This window comes from Hylobates moloch, unplaced genomic scaffold, assembly GCF_009828535.3.
Source record: "Hylobates moloch isolate HMO894 unplaced genomic scaffold, HMol_V3 SCAFFOLD_4, whole genome shotgun sequence".
NCBI classification, from domain to species: Eukaryota; Metazoa; Chordata; class Mammalia; order Primates; family Hylobatidae; genus Hylobates; species Hylobates moloch.
The window spans coordinates 24022408-24032784 of NW_026652279.1; the positions used below are offsets into that span (position 1 = coordinate 24022408).

The 10377-nt window shown below is 36.8% G+C and overlaps 1 protein-coding gene across 5 annotated transcripts in view; it reads left to right on the forward strand.

Annotated features, from left to right (window-relative positions):
- GRM7 (glutamate metabotropic receptor 7) overlaps positions 1-10377 on the forward strand; it is an 890122-nt gene that overhangs the window by 57473 nt on the left and 822272 nt on the right. The gene's annotated exons all lie outside the window — the stretch shown is intronic.

Sequence of the window (10377 nt, forward strand, 5' to 3'; positions counted from 1 at the left end):
AAATTAATCACCTCTTTTACTCATGTAGTGGCTTTTTTTGAATTGTTGGACATGATAGATATGGGAAATACTTCATTAGATCACAAATTTTAGAACCTTTAACATGCATGTAGAACAGAACTTTAAACAGAGATTAGAGGAAGCTAAGGTACTAGAAAATGTAGTATAAATCAATATTGAAATAGAGCTTAACACATTATAATTCATCTGAAAAGAAGATCAGATTATGATTGTCAGTTATTTAATGTTCTGTTCAAAGATAATGAAAACACTGTTAAAGGTATGGTATTTTGACTGCCATTGGAATGGTCTGATTTCAAACAGCAGTACATTAGTTGTGCTTAAATGGATAAAGAATGTTGAATAATTAAGTGAAGAGAAAATAGGAGAACTGCATTCTAATCTTATCTTGGCCACTAGCAGGAATAAAGTTGACTTTCAGGCTATCGAACAAACATTTTCTTTTCTTTTCTTATTTTATTTTCTTTATCTTTTTCTTTTTTTTGAGACGGAGTCTTGCTCTGTTGCCCAGCTGGAGTGCAGTTGCGTGATCTTGGCTCACTGCAACCTCTGCCCCCAAGATTTAAGCGATTCTCCCACCTCAGCCTCCCAAGTAGCTGGGACTACTGGTATGTGCCATCATGCCCGGCTAATTTTTTTATTTTTAGTAGAGAAGGAGTTTCACTATATTGGCCAGGCTGGTCTCGAACTCCTGACCTCAGATGATCCACCTCCCTCAGTCTCCCAAAGTGTTGGGATTACAGGTGTGAGCTACCACGCCCAGCCCACACAAACATTTTCTAACTCAGTTTTCTCACCTGTAACATGAAGAAGTGGCCATTTAAAAAATAATAGTTGTTTATCTTTAGTTCTGTAATTCTAGAAGCATTTTGATTTGATTTATGCATAAACTCTAGCAAGAAAAAAATGTTCTTTTATTTCTAAAATGTCTGTAACATTGGATTAACATAGCAAATGAAATCTTTTGAGGATTGTTCAAAGGATCACCAATTTAGAATTCGTCTCCTCTGTTGGTTTTTATTTTTTGTTTTAATTTTACTAGATCTATGATAGTTTTTTTTCCCCCTGTACCGGGACTGGCAGATGGAGTGGTTAAAGAAACACATCAACACTTATTTTAGATACTTTGTTATCAGACCCATTCTGTGAACTTTGCTCTATCCATGAATTATTTATTTCATTTGATGTGTTTTTCCCTGGATTCATAAAATTTCCTTTTGTCATGATGTTTCTTCCCGTTTATGGGACTATAAATGCAGCTGACTAAACCTCTTTAATGTCTGAACACATATCATGTCTTTTGAGTGAAGGATGTGATTTCTCTTTCTGTTCACAGGCATGTTCACATTTTCGTTTATTTGATTTTCTTCTGTTGACTCATGACAATAGTGTCAGTGGAGAAATAAAATGATGACATCTGATACTTATTTAAGTTGGAGTCGGAAGACTTGAGCTTTCTCTAACTTTTTAAATTTGCTGGCTTTATAGCAATGTGTAGCTCACTTATTTTCTCTGAATCTCAGTTCCTCTTCTGTAAAATGTGAATAATTATGCCTATAACACAATGTAGTTAGAATGATAAATGGAAAAGAAATTCTTCCCATCCACTCTCATGTTGGAGAAAAATAATTCAATTGACTTTCATCAGATTTGCAAGTTTGCAATGGTCCGTTTGAAAATATTAGCTAAATGGGATACTGTGAAGACCCTCTGAAGGCACTTCAAAGAGATAGACAAATATCTCCAAGATCATCAAAGGCAAAGATAAAATGAGAACCATTTTGACCTTTCACCAGGAGACAGATGATCTATAATTTCAGTAGTTCTTAACTTTGGCTATAGATGGAGAATCTCTTGGGGAACTTTTAAAAATCTTAAAGCCCAGACAGTTACTTACACCAATTAAATATGAATTTCTGGGGCTAGAGAGTTGCACCAAGACATTGGTATATTTTAAGACTCACAGGATGGTTCCTATATGCAGTGAAGATTGAGAACTACTACATATGTTAAGATACTGTGGCTAAGTATCAAAAATGTGGATGTTGTGACAGGGTAGTTCTGCTTCTTACATGGGCAACACTATGCCAATGAGTAGCAACATGAATTATTTAAAAATTTTAAATAGAAGTCAATTTTATAGATATATATAAACACTGTAAGAGGCTACCAGACATTAATTAAAGCAACTCAGAGTATGTTAGCGTTAAAAGCACATCTCCAACACAATATTAGTAGAAGGGATTCTAGGGCTGTGATATGGATGCCTCCATACCTGGATCATTGAGAGAGAGACAGGAAATATCTCCAAATCACTGAAATTTTCAGAAAAGCCTGTGATTCTTTTGGGAGTCATGATATTAGGGCTCATGACCCTTGACTCTTGTTTCATAATATAGGGACCCACAGTTACATAAGAAGTCTACACCTGAGGCTTCTTGTGTGATAGAAGTGGAAAGGACAAATATTTTCTACTGAAGAAGGAAACAGAGATCTGGGTAGGGAGAATGGAGTAAAGAAACATAAAAGCAAAAGTAACCCATTTAGAGAAGACTTACTTTTGGGCAACCTCTCATCATATAATCATCTGTATTTATTCCTTCCATTTCATGCTTTACTCTACATATGCATTTAATAGTTTGTCTTCCACATATTTTAAGTTCCATTAAGGAGATTGATGTCTGCTGGCATTTTGTTTTCTGGATTCCAGGCACTTAGCAAAGTCCCTCAATAAGCATTTGTTGAATGAATGCATGAATTAATGAATGAATCAATTGATCTATTTAACTTCAAACTCAGCACCCTTCTCAAATGAGTTACCTGCTTCATACCATACTTGAGAAGGTTACGTTGTCATATCATTAGGCCAAAATCGAATCAATCAATCAATTTAACTTCAAACTCAGCACGCTCCTCAGATGAGTTACCTGCTTTATACCATACTTGAGAAGGTTATGTTGTCATATCATTAGGTCTAAAAGAGAAACCATGATCTTGATTTTCCAACTTGAAGTCATCTCTTCTATCATCTCATGCAATGTAGGAATTTACTCTATAAACCAGGTAGTGGTCATCTAGTCTCATTTTGAGAGCTCTTGTGATCTGAATGCTCTATTTGATGATTTAACTCATCCTATATATAAATAGCTATAGCTGCTATGAAGTCCTTCCCTATATTTGCCTCCCTGAAGCATCTTACCCATTGATCCTATCTTGTCCTGGTGGAACTGAAGTGAAATATATTCCAGTCTCACATACATACATTGGCACTTCAGATATTTGTAGCCCATCATCACATCCCTAAAGTCTTCTCTTCAGGTCAAATATTCTAGTGTTTTTCCTATAAATCATATGAGAGTATGTCTAGGCTCCTCACCATCTTGTTTACCCCTGTTCTCACTCATTTTGATTTCTAAAGTTACTTCCCCCAAACTGTGCTCAGACTGGGCTTTTGTGCTTCCAATGTGGTCCATCTGAGACAGAGGGACCCCCCAAAACCTCCCACACACATGCACGTACACCCAAGGAAAACCATATTTCTATTAAATGTAATTCGTATGTGATAAAATCTATGTATGTTTATTTCAAAAATGAAAACAATATAGAATAGCATAAAGAAAAACACAAAAATCATTCAGAATAGCTCATTATCTAAAGATAAGCCCTTTCAGATTCTTTCATATCCATTGATCTATCTGCTTTTTTCTACATATATCATGTGTGCATTCGTTTGTGTAAACATCACATAAACACACATGCAAACATATACACGTGATTTTACCTAAATAAAAATATAGTGTTGTAATCCTGTGTTTTAAGACTCATTATAAGTACTGAGCATTATTACCTGACAATAATTTTAGTTCCACATTAAAGTTTGCAAAGTCATGAATGTTAGCTAAAATGCAGCCCACAGACTTTTTTTTCCGCCCCCCAAGACCTGCACAACATTTTAGAAGCCAGGACATTTTGCAGCTTCTCCTGTGAAGAGGACAATGTGGTGATGTTGAGTCTGTAGTCTTACAAGGATGTGATGGAAACTGAAAGGCAGGTGTCTCCTCTGCAGTGAGCAGGTGCTCTCCAAACAGCTTAGCCATTAGCTTGGCCTGTTTCTTGCAAAAAGCTGATGCAACCGCCCCTAGGGTTGAGTTACTGTCCCCTGAACATCACCATTTTAATAACTGTAGAACTATATGCAAGGGATAAACCAGGATTCATTTCATAAATCTCATTTTGAATGTTAGTTCCATAGTTTCCGTTTTGTAAATAGAGTTGCAGCAAACATCTTTGTACAACATATTCATCCAGTTACCTGATAATTTCTTATAATGACATTTTAAACTGGGTGTGAAATCATTGAGCCAAAATAGACTTTTAGAACTACCTTTATTCTTTTTATCATAGTCAGGCCCACAGAAGCAGCCTGCATCTTTCACTTGCACTGTGTTAAGCAAAATTTGACCACTGTATATGTAGACATAGGTAAAACATAGAATTATTCAAACTTCATGTTATACAATTTAAATATGTACAATAAAATAAGTAAATAGAATTGTTAGAAAAACGAAGCTGGGCATGGTGGCTCATTCCTGTAATCCCAGCACTTTGGGAGGCTGAGGTAGATGGATCACTTGAGGCCAGGAGTTTGAGACCAGCCTGACCAACATGGTGAAACCTTGTCTTTACTAAAAATACAAAAATTAGTCAGGCGTGGTGGCACATGCTTGTAATCCCAGCTATTTGGGAGGCTGAGGCAGGAGAAGTGCTTAAACTCAGGAGGCAGAGGTTGCAGTGAGCTGAGATCATGCCACTGCACTCCAGCCTGGGTGACAGAGCTAGACTCTTGTCAAAAAAGAAAGAAAAAGAAAGAAGGAAAGAAAGAAAGAAAGGAGAAAGAAAGAAAGAAAGAAAGAGAAAGAAAGGAAGGAAGGAAGGAAAGAAAGAAGCAAAAGAAAAGAAAGAAAGAAATCTAGTCGTTAAATTAGGAAAATTATTAAATACAGAAAAATTTAGAGAAAAATATACTTTAGAGAGAATAAATATCATCATTTCTATTTTTTCCACTATTACACGCATTTATGTTCATATGCATATGTAAATGTACTCATTTTATACACAATTTAATAATATTAAGATATGCTATTTATGTCATTTTTATCTATATTACATTTTCGGTTGACATCATAACATGGCTGTTTCCCATATGATCTAGTGTTCTTCATTTAGATAATTTGTAAGTTGCTGAATATTCCAATATATGGGGTCACTTATTTAAATAATCTCCTATTATTGGGCACTTAAGTTGTTTCCAAGTTTTTCGTTTTACAAACAATGCCCCAGTCAGTGCCATTGTACGTAGATTTCTGTTACTTCTTCCAGTTTCACACTTAGAACACATTTCCAAATATGTAATCACTAGGTCACAAGTCCACTTGTAACTCACATAGGCAATTTTTCAAAAATCTAAATCTAGACCTTCACATTTGAAATTATTTCAGTTATATTCCTTTTATCTGTTTTGCTCCTTTTTTTTTTCTACACTGCTGAGGTAGGTATTTTAACACATCCCTCATTGATCCTGTTGCCTCTTCCAAGCACTTTGTATGGTTTGCATTAACTGGGCATTTTCCCAGAATGTCCCTTGGAATTCCCCCAAAGACAGTTGCTCAATACCACTCTCTTTCCCAGGTAGTAAAAAATGCAGTTGTAATGATTTGTTAACATATAGATATGATTAAGCCCCACAGTTTTCCCATGAAAGCTTACTATTTGGCACTGGTCCTGCAGGAAGATGGCAATGTTTCTCACATAGTGAATTTGCATTGATATTCGATACATGCATCATGGCATATGAGGAAGCAAAATCTGAGAAAGGATTTAAATGTGAACGTCATTATGCAAATGATAAATATTATTTATTATTAAGTATAATTAATACTTGCCAAGCAGATGTTTTTTCTAACAAAGTGCCATATACCTTTTAAAATAAATGTTTGTAATTAATAATATTTAGATAGGGGGAAAATAAGTTTTTCTCAACTTTTTCATTATAGCCCAGATTTTGCCAGGCAAACAACTTGATAGAATCAATGGAAGCTTAGTTAAGCAGGTGATAATCTTCTCTTGCCCTCCAATTTATCACTAAATGGCTTTTCCATGGATTGCAATCATTGAAAGGTTGTAATTGTAGCCTTCTGCTATATCTACTGTTAGAAAATGTTCTTTTAAATGGAGCATGCTGTGCTAATAAAGCAGTGGGTTTGTGAACACTTGTTTGTCATTCACGATGATTAGGTTCCCCATATTTGAACTGGTTCATAAAATGCTGGTCATAGTGTTTTAAAGTGATTTTTCCCTCTGCAGTTTTGATTAGACGCCTTGGATTGGTGCTTAGTTAATATCTTGCACCACTTGGCTTCTGTAAGCAAATGAGAGAGCTGATCATTCCACCCACGACCTGCTTGGAAAGCTGATAAATAATTGGAAAAAGACAGTAATATCTGCAAGACTTTCAATCTGTTCCATTCAGTGTGATATTGGTCTTATAACACATGCCAAGTTGTCAGTAAAAAATCACAGTCAAAGCATTCTGAGCAGTTGAGGGAGATGTGAGAAAGGAGTGTTTCAGTTTTATAAAGATGATGCCTCTAGCTGGCAAGAGGGTGCATATTCATTTTTAATAACACACAGAGCATCCACCCCTGCTCCTTGTCCCCATGACTATTCTGTTTAGACCTCCATGCCTTCCCGACTGCCTCTCCCCTCTTAGCAGCTGCTCATCTCAGAACTTGCTTTGGAATATCTACTGGAGACAGCACTGAGATGCCCAAAATGAACTGCGAATCCAGAAACCAATGAAAGGTATGGGAACTAAAATTGAATAGTTATAAGGTGGTACCTTGTTCATGAAGATGATACAGTAGCAGACTGCCTGCTGTATATCACACAGTAGGTGTGCTGTCTTTTTACTTTATTTTTTATTTTTTTTCCCAGGGAAAAGAGAATAGAATTATGTCTATCTGTTCATGCTTGGGATTACCAGTGCATATTGTCTACAATTGTAAGATAAAACTAGCAGACAGGTATTGATGCAGTCTTTGACTCTCAATAAGGTGGATATAACAGACAAAATGGGCCCTACACCCAGCCCTGTTTACAATGACAGACAGACTTGTTAAAATGAGCATCTATCAGAACATTAAAAATTGATTACAATCCTAAGTGGCCTGGAGGTGTGTGGGGAAGGTGAAAGATGCTGACGGCACACACTGTCCAGGTGCTGTCAGAATGTTTTAGGGGCTGATAGAGAGTATATGCCCTGCCATGGATGTTTTCCACATCAGATGGGAACAACGCTTCTCCTCCAGAGATCAATACCTCATACAAATTTTTACAAGGCAGGCCCCACAAACGTGGTGTCTGGAGTAATCATTTGATTTTCCCCAACCCATATGTGGCTGTGGAATGAAATAAAGCTAATGTTCAGGCAAACAAAGGGTATTGAAAATGATACATGTTCTGGAGTGAGACAGACTGTGTGGCAATCCCAACCCTACTGTTGACTTAGTTAAGTAAATTGAACAAGTTCTTTAAATTCTCTGAACTGCAGTTGCCTTGTCTGTAGGTGGAAATAGGGTCAGTCCTTGCTGGGTTAATGTAGTATTAGAGATAATATATGTAAAAAGCCATGCATAGTACTGATATTAAAAAGACAGTGAAAGTGGTAGCTATTTCTATAATTCAGGAAAAATATTATATCTAGCATAGACCATCCTAAAGTGAAACAATGTTTAATAAAACTTACCGGGAGAACATAGAGTAGGCAAGAGGTCAAATGATTGCATGTCTATATCCTATGATTATAACACATCAAATTATAACGCATCAAATTATATCCAAATAGGTTCTCAATATGTAGTGTAGGCAACACATTTACAATTAATTATAAGAACTAAGCCTTTATAATTTTTTGATGGCTTAGTGTTTGATTTTTTAATCTTAATAATGTATTAGAGTGCCTCTGGGTTTAGCTCTTACTAAATTGTAAAGGTACTCATTTTATACCTAAATACATGGTTTACCCAATGCAGGTGGGGAAAAAAACAAACATTTTTGGCAGACTGACTCTGGCTTGCTGGGGTTCTCTTCTCAGTTCACAGACCAAGGAGTGTAGTCAGCCAAACTGATAGGTTGATCATTTCTGAGTGTACTTGGGTTAGATCAAGATGTCAATTTCCAGCAGCAATAGGCACTTGCAGATAGTCTCATTTTCTTGAGTATAAGAATGCGTCTTTTCCTATATTTTTGAGAATATACTAGCTGCTGGCCCATGTAAAAACTATGAAGTCATTAAAGGACACTCAATGCTTCCCATCTGGTCATTTTTCTCACCTTCAGGAGTAGCCTCAAATGTGGACTGCCTCCAGTTACTGGGATGCCCCATCCTTTCCCACTGTCATTACCTCCACACTCATAATCGCTTCTATCAATTCCAGCAGCTAAAGGAGCTAGACTTCGTATCCATTTATATTGTTCACTTTATATTAGCTGAAATTGCACTAGCTCTTGCCCCTGTCAAACAGATATCAATCTTTCATTCATTAGTTAAAAATATGAACCACTTAAATCAGGAAGTGCAAGACAGTATCATCTTGAGGGCCTTTTTTGAATGATTAGTGGTGGCTGCCCAGAAACACTCATAAGAGAAGAGTTCAGAAGATGTCAAGGCTTCGTCTAGCCATAGTGGAGAATGCCGTGACTTGCTAGCAATGTCTGCCCTGGGTAAAAGAGAAAATAATAGAAATAGGAAGAGTGACATAGAGGACTGAAAGGGTGGCCACTCTCAGGCTTCTCATCCTTGCTCTTAGCGCCCTTCTTGGAGACTGGGATCATGTTCCCACCTTGCATTATGTTGCTGTAGAGTCCATTTCTAAACTATTCATTTGTTCCTTCAATTTCCCATTAATTCCTGCCCATCTTCCTGACTCAGAAACTTCATGTATTCTGTTCCCTCAGCCTGATGCTTTGCTGAGGATCCCTTACTCTAAAGTGCCCCCTGCAAGAAGGCTGTACTTTATTTACTCTAAGAAATGACACCAGGTTGTTGTATGTTGTAGCACTCCCCTCTTTTGTGCCATAGAAATTATATAAATTTGTAATTATTCCCTGATATGTTTATTTGTGTATTTATTATCCCCTGCACCAAATGCTAAACTCAGTGAACTCAAGAACCGTATCTCTCTTTTTGGCTATTCCCTCATACTTAGCACAGATGCCTGGAAGGCAGTAAGCATTTGAAACACTGGAATGCATTCAAGTTTGGGGATTCCAACTTAATAAAATAAGGTTCCTGACTTCCTAGATCTCATATTCCAGTGAAGAAGAAAGTCAATTAAGGAAATTATTATGATGCAATGAGACAAAAGCAATACAGGCATAAGGGAATATTGCTGCATGGGTAGGGTGACAGGTGTAGAGATAGCATCACAGATATAATGGTAAGGTTGGGTTTTGAAGAATAAGAATTAAAAATAAACCTCAATAAAATTTCTGTGTAAGAAAAGTTAAACACTGCAACAACTGCTCTCTATTTGAATGCTATATTCTACCTTTGAAGTTTTATTTATGAATCGAATGACTAGATATTTTAACATGTACCTATAGTAGCAACCTAAATACATTTTAAAAGAAATGTAATGGATACTTTGCCTACCAAGGGCCCACAATTAGGCTTTTCCTTTAAGGATATTCTTAGTCTTAACGTTACATATCTGGTTATTTGTATCTATTTGCATGTTGATTCTTGCTCCTCTCATTACATTAGGAATATCTCTAATCCCCACCCCACAACAGTACCCGGAATGTGATGTTCCCCTTCCTGTGTCCATGAGTTCTCATTGTTCAATTCCCACCTATGAGTGAGAACATGCGGTGTTTGTTTTTTTGTCCTTGCGATAGTTTACTGAGAATGATGTTTTCCAGTTTCATCCATGTCCCTACAAAGGACACGAACTCATCATTTTTTATGGCTGCATAGTATTCCATGGTGTATATGTGCCACATTTTCTTAATCCAGTCTATTGTTGTTGGACATTTGGGTTGGTTCCAAGTCTTTGCTATTGTGAATAGTGCCGCAATAAACATACGTGTGCATGTGTCTTTATAGCAGCATGATTTATAGTCCTTTGGGTATATACCCAGTAATGGGATGGCTGGGTCAAATGGTATTTCTAGTTCGAGATCCCTGAGGAATCGCCACACTGACTTCCACAATGGTTGAACTAGTTTACAGTCCCACCAACAGTGTAAAAGTGTTCCTATTTCTCCACATCCTCTCCAGCACCTGTTGTTTCCTGA